This window comes from Neophocaena asiaeorientalis, unplaced genomic scaffold, assembly GCF_003031525.2.
Source record: "Neophocaena asiaeorientalis asiaeorientalis breed wild unplaced genomic scaffold, Neophocaena_asiaeorientalis_V1.1 scaffold313, whole genome shotgun sequence".
NCBI classification, from domain to species: Eukaryota; Metazoa; Chordata; class Mammalia; order Artiodactyla; family Phocoenidae; genus Neophocaena; species Neophocaena asiaeorientalis.
Window position 1 is genome coordinate 513,310 of NW_020175412.1, and position 9,569 is coordinate 522,878.

The following is a 9,569-nucleotide window of genomic DNA, read 5'->3' on the forward strand; positions in this document are numbered from 1 at the left end:
AATTATCAGAAAGAGAAATTAAAAAAACAAGCCTATTTACAACTGAATCAAAAAGAATTAAATACCTAGGAATAAACCTAACCAAGAAAGTAAAAGACTCATACTTGGAAAATGAATGGGTATTGATGAAAGAAATTGAAGATGACACAAACGGATGGAAAGATATACCATGTTCATGGATTGGAAGAATTAATATTGTTAGGCAGAACACTCTATGACATAAATCACAGCAAGATCCTTTTTGACCCACCTCCTAGAGAAATGGAAATAAAAACAAAAATAAACAAATGGGACCTAATGAAACTTCAAAGCTTTTGCACAGCAAAGGAAACCACAAACAAGACGAAAAGACAACCCTCAGAATGGGAGAAAAGATTTGCAAATGAAGCAACTGAAAAAGGATTAAGCTCCAAAATTTACAAGGAGCTCATGCAGCTCAAGCAGCTCAGTATCAAAAAAAAAACAAACAACCCAATCCAAAAATGGGCAGAAGACCTAAATAGACATTTCTCTAAAGAAGATATACAGATTTCCAACAAACACATGAAAGAATGCTCAACACCATTAATCATTAGAGAAATGCAAATCAAAACTACAATGAGATATCATCTCACACCAGTCAGAATGGCCATCATCAAAAAATCTAGAAACAATAAATGCTGGAGAGGGTGTGGAGAAAAGGGAACCCTCTTGCACTGTTGGTGGGAATGTAAATTGATACAGCCACTATGGAGAACAGTATGGAGGTTCCTTAAAAAACTACAAATAGAACTACCATACGACCCAGCAATCCCACTACTGGGCATATACCCTGAGAAAACCATAATTCAAAAAGAGTCATGTACCAAAATGTTCATTGCAGCTCTATTTACAATAGCCAGGACATGGAAGCAACCTAAGTGTCCATCATCAGATGAATGGATAAAGAAGATGTGGCACATATATACAATGGAATATTACTCAGCCATAAAAAGAAACGAAATTGAGTTATTTGTAGTGAGGTGGATGGACCTAGAGTCTGTCATACAGAGTGAAGTAAGTCAGAAAGAGAAAGACAAATACCATATGCTAACACATATATATTGAATCCAAAAGAAACAAAGGTCATGAAGAACCTAGGGGCAAGATGGGAATAAAGATGCAGACCTACTAGAGAATGGACTTGAGGATATGGGGAGGGGGTAGGGTAAGCTGGGACAAAGCGAGAGAGTGGCATGGACATATATACACTACCAAACGTAAAATAGATAGCTAGTGGGAAGCAGCCGCATAGCACAGGGAGATCAGCTTGGTGCTTTGTGACCACCTAGAGGGGGGGTATAGGGAGGGTGGGAGGGAGGGAGATGCAAGAGGGAAGAGATATGGGGATATATGTATATGTATAACTGATTCACTTTGTTATAAAACAGAAACTAACACACCATTGTAAAGCAATTATACTCCAATAAAGATGTTAAAAAAAAAAAAAAGATAATACACCTAACTTTCAGAGGTGAAGAAAGGATTAAATAAGATAATTCATTAAACAGTTTTAGTTTTGTGACTACAAAATAAATAATCCATTAAAAAAACTTTCTGTTATAAATAAATAAAGTGGCAGAGCCTGGGGGTTGGCGGGGGGGAAGAATTAATATTGTTAAAATGACCATACTACCCAAGATGATCTACAGATTTGATGCAATCCTTATCAAAGTACCAATGAAATATTTCACTGAACTGGAACAAAGGATCCTACAGTTTGTATGGCATCACACACAAACTAAAACCCAAGTAGCCAAAACAGTCTGAGAAAGAAGAAAATGCTGGAGGTATCATGCTCCCTGATTTCAAACTATACTAAAAAGCTACACTAATCAAAACAGTATGGTACTGGCACAAAAACAGACACATATATCAATGGAACAGAATAGGGAGCCCAGAAATAAACCCACATTTATATGGTTAATTAATCTATGACAAAGGAGGCACAAATATGCAATATGAGAAAGACAGCTTCTTCAATAAATGATGTTGGAAAAACTATACAGCCATATGCCAAAAAAAAAATCAAACTGGACTACTTTTTCATACCATGTATAAAAGTAAACTCAAAATGGATTAAAGACTTAAATGTAACCCCTGAAACCATAAAATTCATAGAAGAATCACAGGCAATACATTCTCTGACATTAATCTTAGCAACATGTTTTTGGATAGGTCTCCTCAGGCAAGGGAAACAATATGGGACTACATCAAAATAAAAAGCTTTTGCACGGTGAAGGAAACTATCAACAAAATGAAAAGGAAATGAGAGATTTTGCAAATGATATATCCAACAAGAGGTTAATATGCAAAATATGAAAAGAACTCATACAACTCAACATCAAAAAAACAAACAACCCAAGTAAAAAATGGGCATAGGGGGCTTCCCTGGTGGCGCAGTGGTTGAGAATCTGCCTGCTAATGCAGGGGACACGGGTTTGAGCCCTGGTCTGGGAGGATCCCACATGCCATGGAACAACTAGGCCCGTGAGCCACAACTACTGAGCCTGTGCGTCTGGAGCCTGTGCTCCGCAACAAGAGTGGCCGCGATAGTGAGAGGCCCGCACACCACGATGAAGAGTGGCCTCCGCTTGCCACAACTAGAGAAAGCCCTCGCACAGAAACTAAGACCCAACACAGCAAAAATAAATTAATTTTTAAAAAATGGGCATAAGGCTCTTTGTGTGCCTAGTGCAGCCATGGCTCATGGTCCCAAGAAGAACCTGAAGTATGTAGCAGCTCCAAAGCATTGAATGCTGGATAAACTGACTGGTGTGTTTGCTCCTCGTCTATCTACCAGTGCCCACAACCTAAGGGAATGTCGCCCCCTAATCACCTTCCTAAGGAACAGACTTAAGTATGCCCTAACAGGAGATGAAACACATGCAGCGTTTCATTTGGATTGATGGCAAGGTCCGCACTGATATAACCTACTGCTGGTTTTATGGATGTCATCAGCATTGACAAGACTGGAGAGAATTTTCATCTGATCTATGGCACCAAGAGTCGCTTTGCTGTTCATTGTATTACACTTGAGGAGGCCAAGTATAAGCTGTGTAAAGTGAGAAAGATCTTTGTGGGGACAAAAGGAATCCCTCATCGGGTGACCCATGATGCTCCCACCATTCACTACCCTGAGTCCCTCATCAAGGTGAATGACACCATTCAAATTGATTTGGAGACTGTCAAGATTACTGATTTCATCAAATTTGACACTGGTAACCTGTGCATGGTGACTGGAGGTGCTAACCTGGGAAGAATTGGTGTAATCACTAACCGGGTGAGACATCCTGGTTCTTTTGATGTAGTTCGTGTGAAAGATGCCAGTGGCAACAGCTTTGCCACCCGGCTCTCCAACATTTTCGTCATTGGCAAAGGCAACAAGCCATGGATCTCTCTTCCTCATAGAAAGGGTATCCGCCTTACCATTGCTGAGGAGAGAAACAAGAGACTGGCGGCCAAACACAGCAGTGAATAAAATGAACTCTAAGTGACATGATTGGAAAAGTCTTTGTACTTAAAGATAAAACCACATTAAAAAATGGGCATAGGACCTAAATTGATATTTTTCCAAAGAAGACATACATATGGCCAACAGACACATGAGAAGATGCTCAACATCACTAATCATCAGAGAAATGCAAATCAAAATCACAATGAGATACCACCTCACACATGTCAAAATGGCTATTACCAAAATGACAACAAAATACAAGTGTTGGTGAAGATGTGGAGAAAAGTGAACACTCCAGCACTGTTGGTAGAAATACAAATTGGTGCAGCCAGTGTGGAAAACAGTATGGAAGTTCCTTGAAATTTAAAAATAGAACTGTCATATAATTCAGCAATTCCACTTCAGGGTATTTACCCAAAAAAAACAAAAATACTAATTCAAAAAGTTATGTGCACTTCATGTTTATTGCAGCATTATTTACAATAGCCAAGATAGTAAAGCAACCTAGGTGTCCATCAATGGACAAATGGATAAAGAAGATATGGTATCTCAATAATTTAAAAAAAATTTTAATACATTGAATTGGATGGAAATGAAAATAAATCATATCGGGCTTCCCTGGTGGTGCAGTGGTTGAGAGTCCGCCTGCCAATGCAGGGGACGCGGGTACATGCCCCGGTCCAGGAAGATCCCACATGCCGCGGAGCGGCTGGGCCTGTGAGCCATGGCCGCTGAGCCTGCGCGTCCGGAGCCTGTGCTTCACAACGGAAGAGGCCACAACAGTGAGAGGCCCGCGTATCGCAAAAAAAAATAATAAAATAAATCATATCAAAATTTGAAGAATAAAGCTAACGCAGTGCTAACATGGCTGTTTCCACATTTGTAATCAACCAGTGTAATCCATCACATCAACAGACTAAACAAGAAACATCAAATAATCATATCAATTGATACGGAAAAGCTTTTGATAAAAATTCAACATCCATTCATGATAAAAAATAATGCTCAGAATAATAGTGATAGACAGAAATTTTCTTAATTTGACATAGAGAATGTAAAAAAGAAACTATAATGTTACACAAAATGGTGAAAGACAATGTTTTCCCCTAAGATATGGAATAAAGCAAGAATTCCACTTTCACCACTTCAACATTATACTGGAAGTTCTCACCAGTACAATGGGCAAGAAAACAAATAAAAATCATATATACTGAAAATATAGAAATAAAACTGTCTAAATTTGCAGAAGGCAAAGTAATCTACATAGAAAATCCCAAGATATTCACATATACAAAACCTAGTACAAATAAGTGAGTTCAGCAAGGTAACAGTATACAAGAAAAACATACAGAAATCAAACATGTTTCTATATGCTAGCAATGAACATGTGGAACCTAAAATTAAAAACATAATCCCTATTACAATTGTTCAAAAAATTAAATAGATGTTAACCTAACAAAACACACACAATACTTGTATGCTGAAAACTACAAAACACTGAAGAAAGAAATCAAAGACTTAATTATGTGGGGACATACCATTTTTAAGCTTTAGAAAGCCTATTATAGTAAAAATGTCAATTATCTCCAATTAATACACAGGGTGAATGGAATTCCTATCAAAATCCCAATGCCCAGAAAGATTTTTTTAATATTGAAAAGAAAATTTAAATTTTTATATGAAAAGCTGGGAAATGAGATATCCACAGAGTCCTTGAAAAGCTCCAATGTATTCCTGGGAATCAGAGTGCCACATACATATGCAGGTCTGTGTTTATGACTAAGGTTGTGTGTACACTGGGGAAATACCTGAGAAAGACTTAGGCTCTCACCTCTGCCCGTTAATGAGGCTCTGTACTAGTAGGAAGTTAAGGTTAAGACAGAGTTGTAAACTGCCTGATGAGCTGATAAAAGCATGTCCCCAGTAAAGACACAGAGCCCCTCAGAAAAGACAAGAAGTGTTACTATTTCCAGACATTTAAAGAATCTCTGTTGGGGGCTTCCCTGCTGGCACAGTGGTTAAGAATCTGCCTGCCAATGCAGGGGACATGGGTTCGAGCCCTGATCCAGGAAAATCCCACATGCCGCAGAGCAACTAAGTCCATGGGCCACAACTACTGAGCCTGCCCTCTAGAGCCCATGAGTCACAACTACTGAAGCTCGCATGCCTAGAGCCCATGCTCCACAACAAGAGAAGCCACCACAATGAGAAGCCGAGGCACCACAATGAAGAGTAGCCCCCACTCGCTGCAACTAGAGAAAGCCCACGAGCAGCAACAAAGACCTAACTCAGCCAAAAATAAATAAATAAATTTATTTTTTTAAAAAACAGGAATCTCTTTTGGTCATTAGCTAACCACTTTGCTCACCAAGCAGAGACTTCAGTGGTCACAGATGACAAAGAATACAGGCTTTACAAAATTAATTCAGAAAAGACACTAAATTAAAAAAAAACAACAAAACACAGGAAAATGAAAAGAATCTGACTTCCAGAGTTGCCACATTTTATATATACATACATATACACACACATATATGTTACTGAGGTAACATTGATTTATAACATTATATAAGTTTCATGTGTACAACATTATATTTCTAATTCTGTATAGCCTACATGCTCACCACCAAAATTTTATTTTCCATCCAGCACCATACAGTTGAACCCCCTTACCCATTTTGCACTACCCCCCTGATACCACCCCCTCTGATAACCACTACTCTGTTTTCTGTATCTATGTATTTGTTTTTGTGTGGTTTGGTTTGTTCATTTATATACACATTATATTATTGCAAATGTCCAGTTTTCAACAACAACAAAAAAATGAGGCATGCCAAAAACCAAGAAACTATGGTTCATATACAGGAAAAAAGCAATCAGTTGAAACTGTTCCTAGGGAAGCCCAGAGGGTAGACATAAAGATAAATATATTAAATCAACTGTCTTAAATATGTTCAAAGAGCTTAAGGAAGTTATGTGAATAATGTCTAAATACATAAAGAATATCAATAAAGAGATAAAAATTAAACAAAGGAACAAAATTAAAATTCTGGAGCTGTAACGTTAAATACTGAAATACAAAATTCACTAGAGGGATTCAATAGTAGATTTTGGCAGGAACAAAAAAGAATCATCAAAAAAAGATCAATTAGAGTATCCAATCTGAAGAGCAGAAAGAAAAAAGAATGAAGAAAAACGATCCAGACCTAGGAGACCTGTGGGACAGTAATAAACATATCGACATGTGCATAATGGAAGTTTAAGCAAAAGAGGAGGGAAATGGAGAAAAAGAATATTTGAAAAAATAATAGGGGCTTCCCTGGTGGCACAGTGGTTAAGAATCCACCTGCCAATGCAGGACATAGGTTTGAGCCCTGGTCCAGGAAGATCCCACACGCCGCGGAGCAACTAAGCCCATGCGCCACAACTACTGAGCCTACACTCTACAGCCCATGAGCCACAACTACTGAGCCCACATGCTACAACTACTGAAGCCCATGCGCTTAGACCCTGTGCTCCACAACAAGAGAAGCCACTGCAATGAGAAGCCCACGCACTGCAATGAAGAGTAGCCTCCACTCGCCGCAACTAGAGAAAGCCCACACAGAAACGAAGATCCAACACAGCCAAAAATAAATTAAATAAATAAGTTTTTTTAAAAATAGCTAAAACTTCACAAATTTAATCAAATACATGAATCCATACATCCAAGAACCTCAAGGAACTCCAATGAGTTAAACTCAGAGAGATCCACACCAAGACACATTATAATCACATCACTAAAAGATAAAGACAAGAAGAAAATCTTGAAAGCAATAGGAGATAAATGACTCATCATATATAAGGGGTTCTCAGTAAAAATTAACAGCCGATTTCTTATCAGATACAAAGGTGATTACATGTTTAAAGTGCTGAGGGCCTACACTGGAACCCACATTGAGCTCTGTGCCCCCTAGCCTGCCAGGGCGTCCCTGCGCCCAGTTGTCACTGAGGCAGTGTGCCCCACATTCTTTGCTGCCCCGGCCGGCCAGCTCAGGTGTTGCCTGGCTCCCCTTGGCTCGCCCACTCCCTCCTGCACACCTGAGGCACCGCTGTCCCATGGCCAAGAATGGTGAAAGTCTCAGCCCCCCAAGCTCCCAGGACAGCACCACCGCTGCCGAAGGTGCCGGCCCCCCTTCCACCGCTGCCTCCACAGAACCCAACATCACAAAAGTCACCCTGAAGACCCTGAAGAAGAAGGAGTACTTCACAGTGTCCAAGAATAGCTCCACCCCCACAGTTCAAGGAAGAAATCTCTAAATGTTTCAAATCACATACCAACCAATTTGTGTTGATGTTTGCTGGAAACGTTTTAAAAGATCAAGATACTTTAAGTCAGCATGGAATTCACGATGGACTTATTGTTCACCTCGTCATCAAAGCACAAAACAGACCTCAGGATCATTCAGCTCAGCAAAAACACACCAGTGGAAGCAGTGCTACCACATCATCGGCTCCTAATAGTAACTCCACATTTGGTTCTGCTGCTAGCAACCTTTTTGGTTTAGGTGGCCTTAGAGGACTTGCAGGTCTGAGTAGCTTGGGTTTGAATAGTATCAACTTCTTTGAACTACAAAGCCAGGTGCAGCAGCACTTGTGTCCAGTCCTGAAATAATGGTCCAGATCATGGAGAATCCCTCTGTCCAGAGCATGCTTTCAAATCCTGACCTGATGAGGCAGTTAATTATGGCCAATCCACAAATGCAGCAGTTGATACAGAGAAATCCAGAAATTAATTATATGCTGAATAATCCAGATATTATGAGACAAACATTGGAACTTGCCAAGAATCCAGCAATGATGCAGGAAATAATGAGAAACCAGGACCGAGCCTTAACCAACCTAGGAAGCATCCCAGAGGATACTACAATGCTTTATGGTGCATGTACCCAGATATTCAGGAACTAATGCTGAGTGCTGCACAAGAACAGTTTGGTGGTAATCCATTTGCTTCCTTAGTGAACAATATATCCTCAGGTGAAGGTAGTTAACCTTCCCGTACAGAATATAGAGATCGATTACCCAAAACGTGGGCTCCACAGGCTTCTCAGAATTCATCAGCTTCTGAGGGAGGCACTCAGAAGTGCCTGGGAGGCACTAGTGGTAGTGCTGTCAGTGGCACTGCTGGGCAGAGTTCTGTGCCAAATTTGGGGCCTGGAGTAAGAGCTAGTATGTTCAACACACCAGGAATGCAGAGCTTGTTGCAACAAATAACTGAAAACTCACAACTTATGCAAAATATGTTGTCTGTCCCCTACATGAGAAGCATCATGCAGTCACTAAGCCAGAACCCTGACCTTGCTGCACAGATGCAGACTGCTGATAAGTTATTGGCAATGTCAAACCCTAGAGCAACGCAGGCCTTGTTACAGATTCAGCAGGGTTTATGTCTGTAACAATAGGAAACATCAATGAAATTAAAAGCTGGTTCTTTGAAAAGGTAAACAAAATTTATAAACCTTTAGCCAGACTCATCAAGAGAAAAAAAGAGGGAGGGCTCAAATCAAAATTAGAAATGAAAAAGGAGAAATTACAACAGACAACACAGAAATACAAAGGATCATAAGAGACTACTATAAGCAACTATATGCCAATAAAATGGACAACCTAGAATAAATGGACAAATTCTTAGAAAGGTACAATCTCCCAAGACTGAACCAGGAAGAAGTAGAAAATATGAACAGACCAATCACAAGTACTGAAATTGAAACTGATTTTAAAACTCCCAACAAACAAAAGTCCAGGACCAGATGGCTTCACAGGCAAATTGTATCAAATATTTTGAGAAGAGTTAACACCTATCTTCTGGAACTATTCCAAAAAAACTGCAGAGGAATACTCCCAAGCTCATTCTATGAGGTCGCCATCACCCTGATACCAAAACCAGACAAAGATACCACAGAAAAAGAAAATTACAGGCCAATATCACTAACGAACATAGACATAAAAATCCTCATCAGAATACTAGCAAACCGAATTCAACAATACATTAAAAAGATCAGACAACATGATCAAGTGGGATTTATCCCAGGGATGCAAGGATTTTTCAATATAT

At 39.6% G+C, this 9,569-nt stretch overlaps 2 pseudogenes; both read left to right on the forward strand.

Annotated features, from left to right (window-relative positions):
• The first annotated feature begins 2,720 nt into the window (after window positions 1–2,720).
• On the forward strand, window positions 2,721–3,511 carry LOC112414620 (40S ribosomal protein S4-like; annotated as a pseudogene).
• Window positions 3,512–7,573: 4,062 nt separating this feature from the next.
• LOC112414607 (ubiquilin-1 pseudogene) lies at window positions 7,574–8,910 on the forward strand (annotated as a pseudogene).
• The last annotated feature ends 659 nt before the right edge of the window (window positions 8,911–9,569 follow it).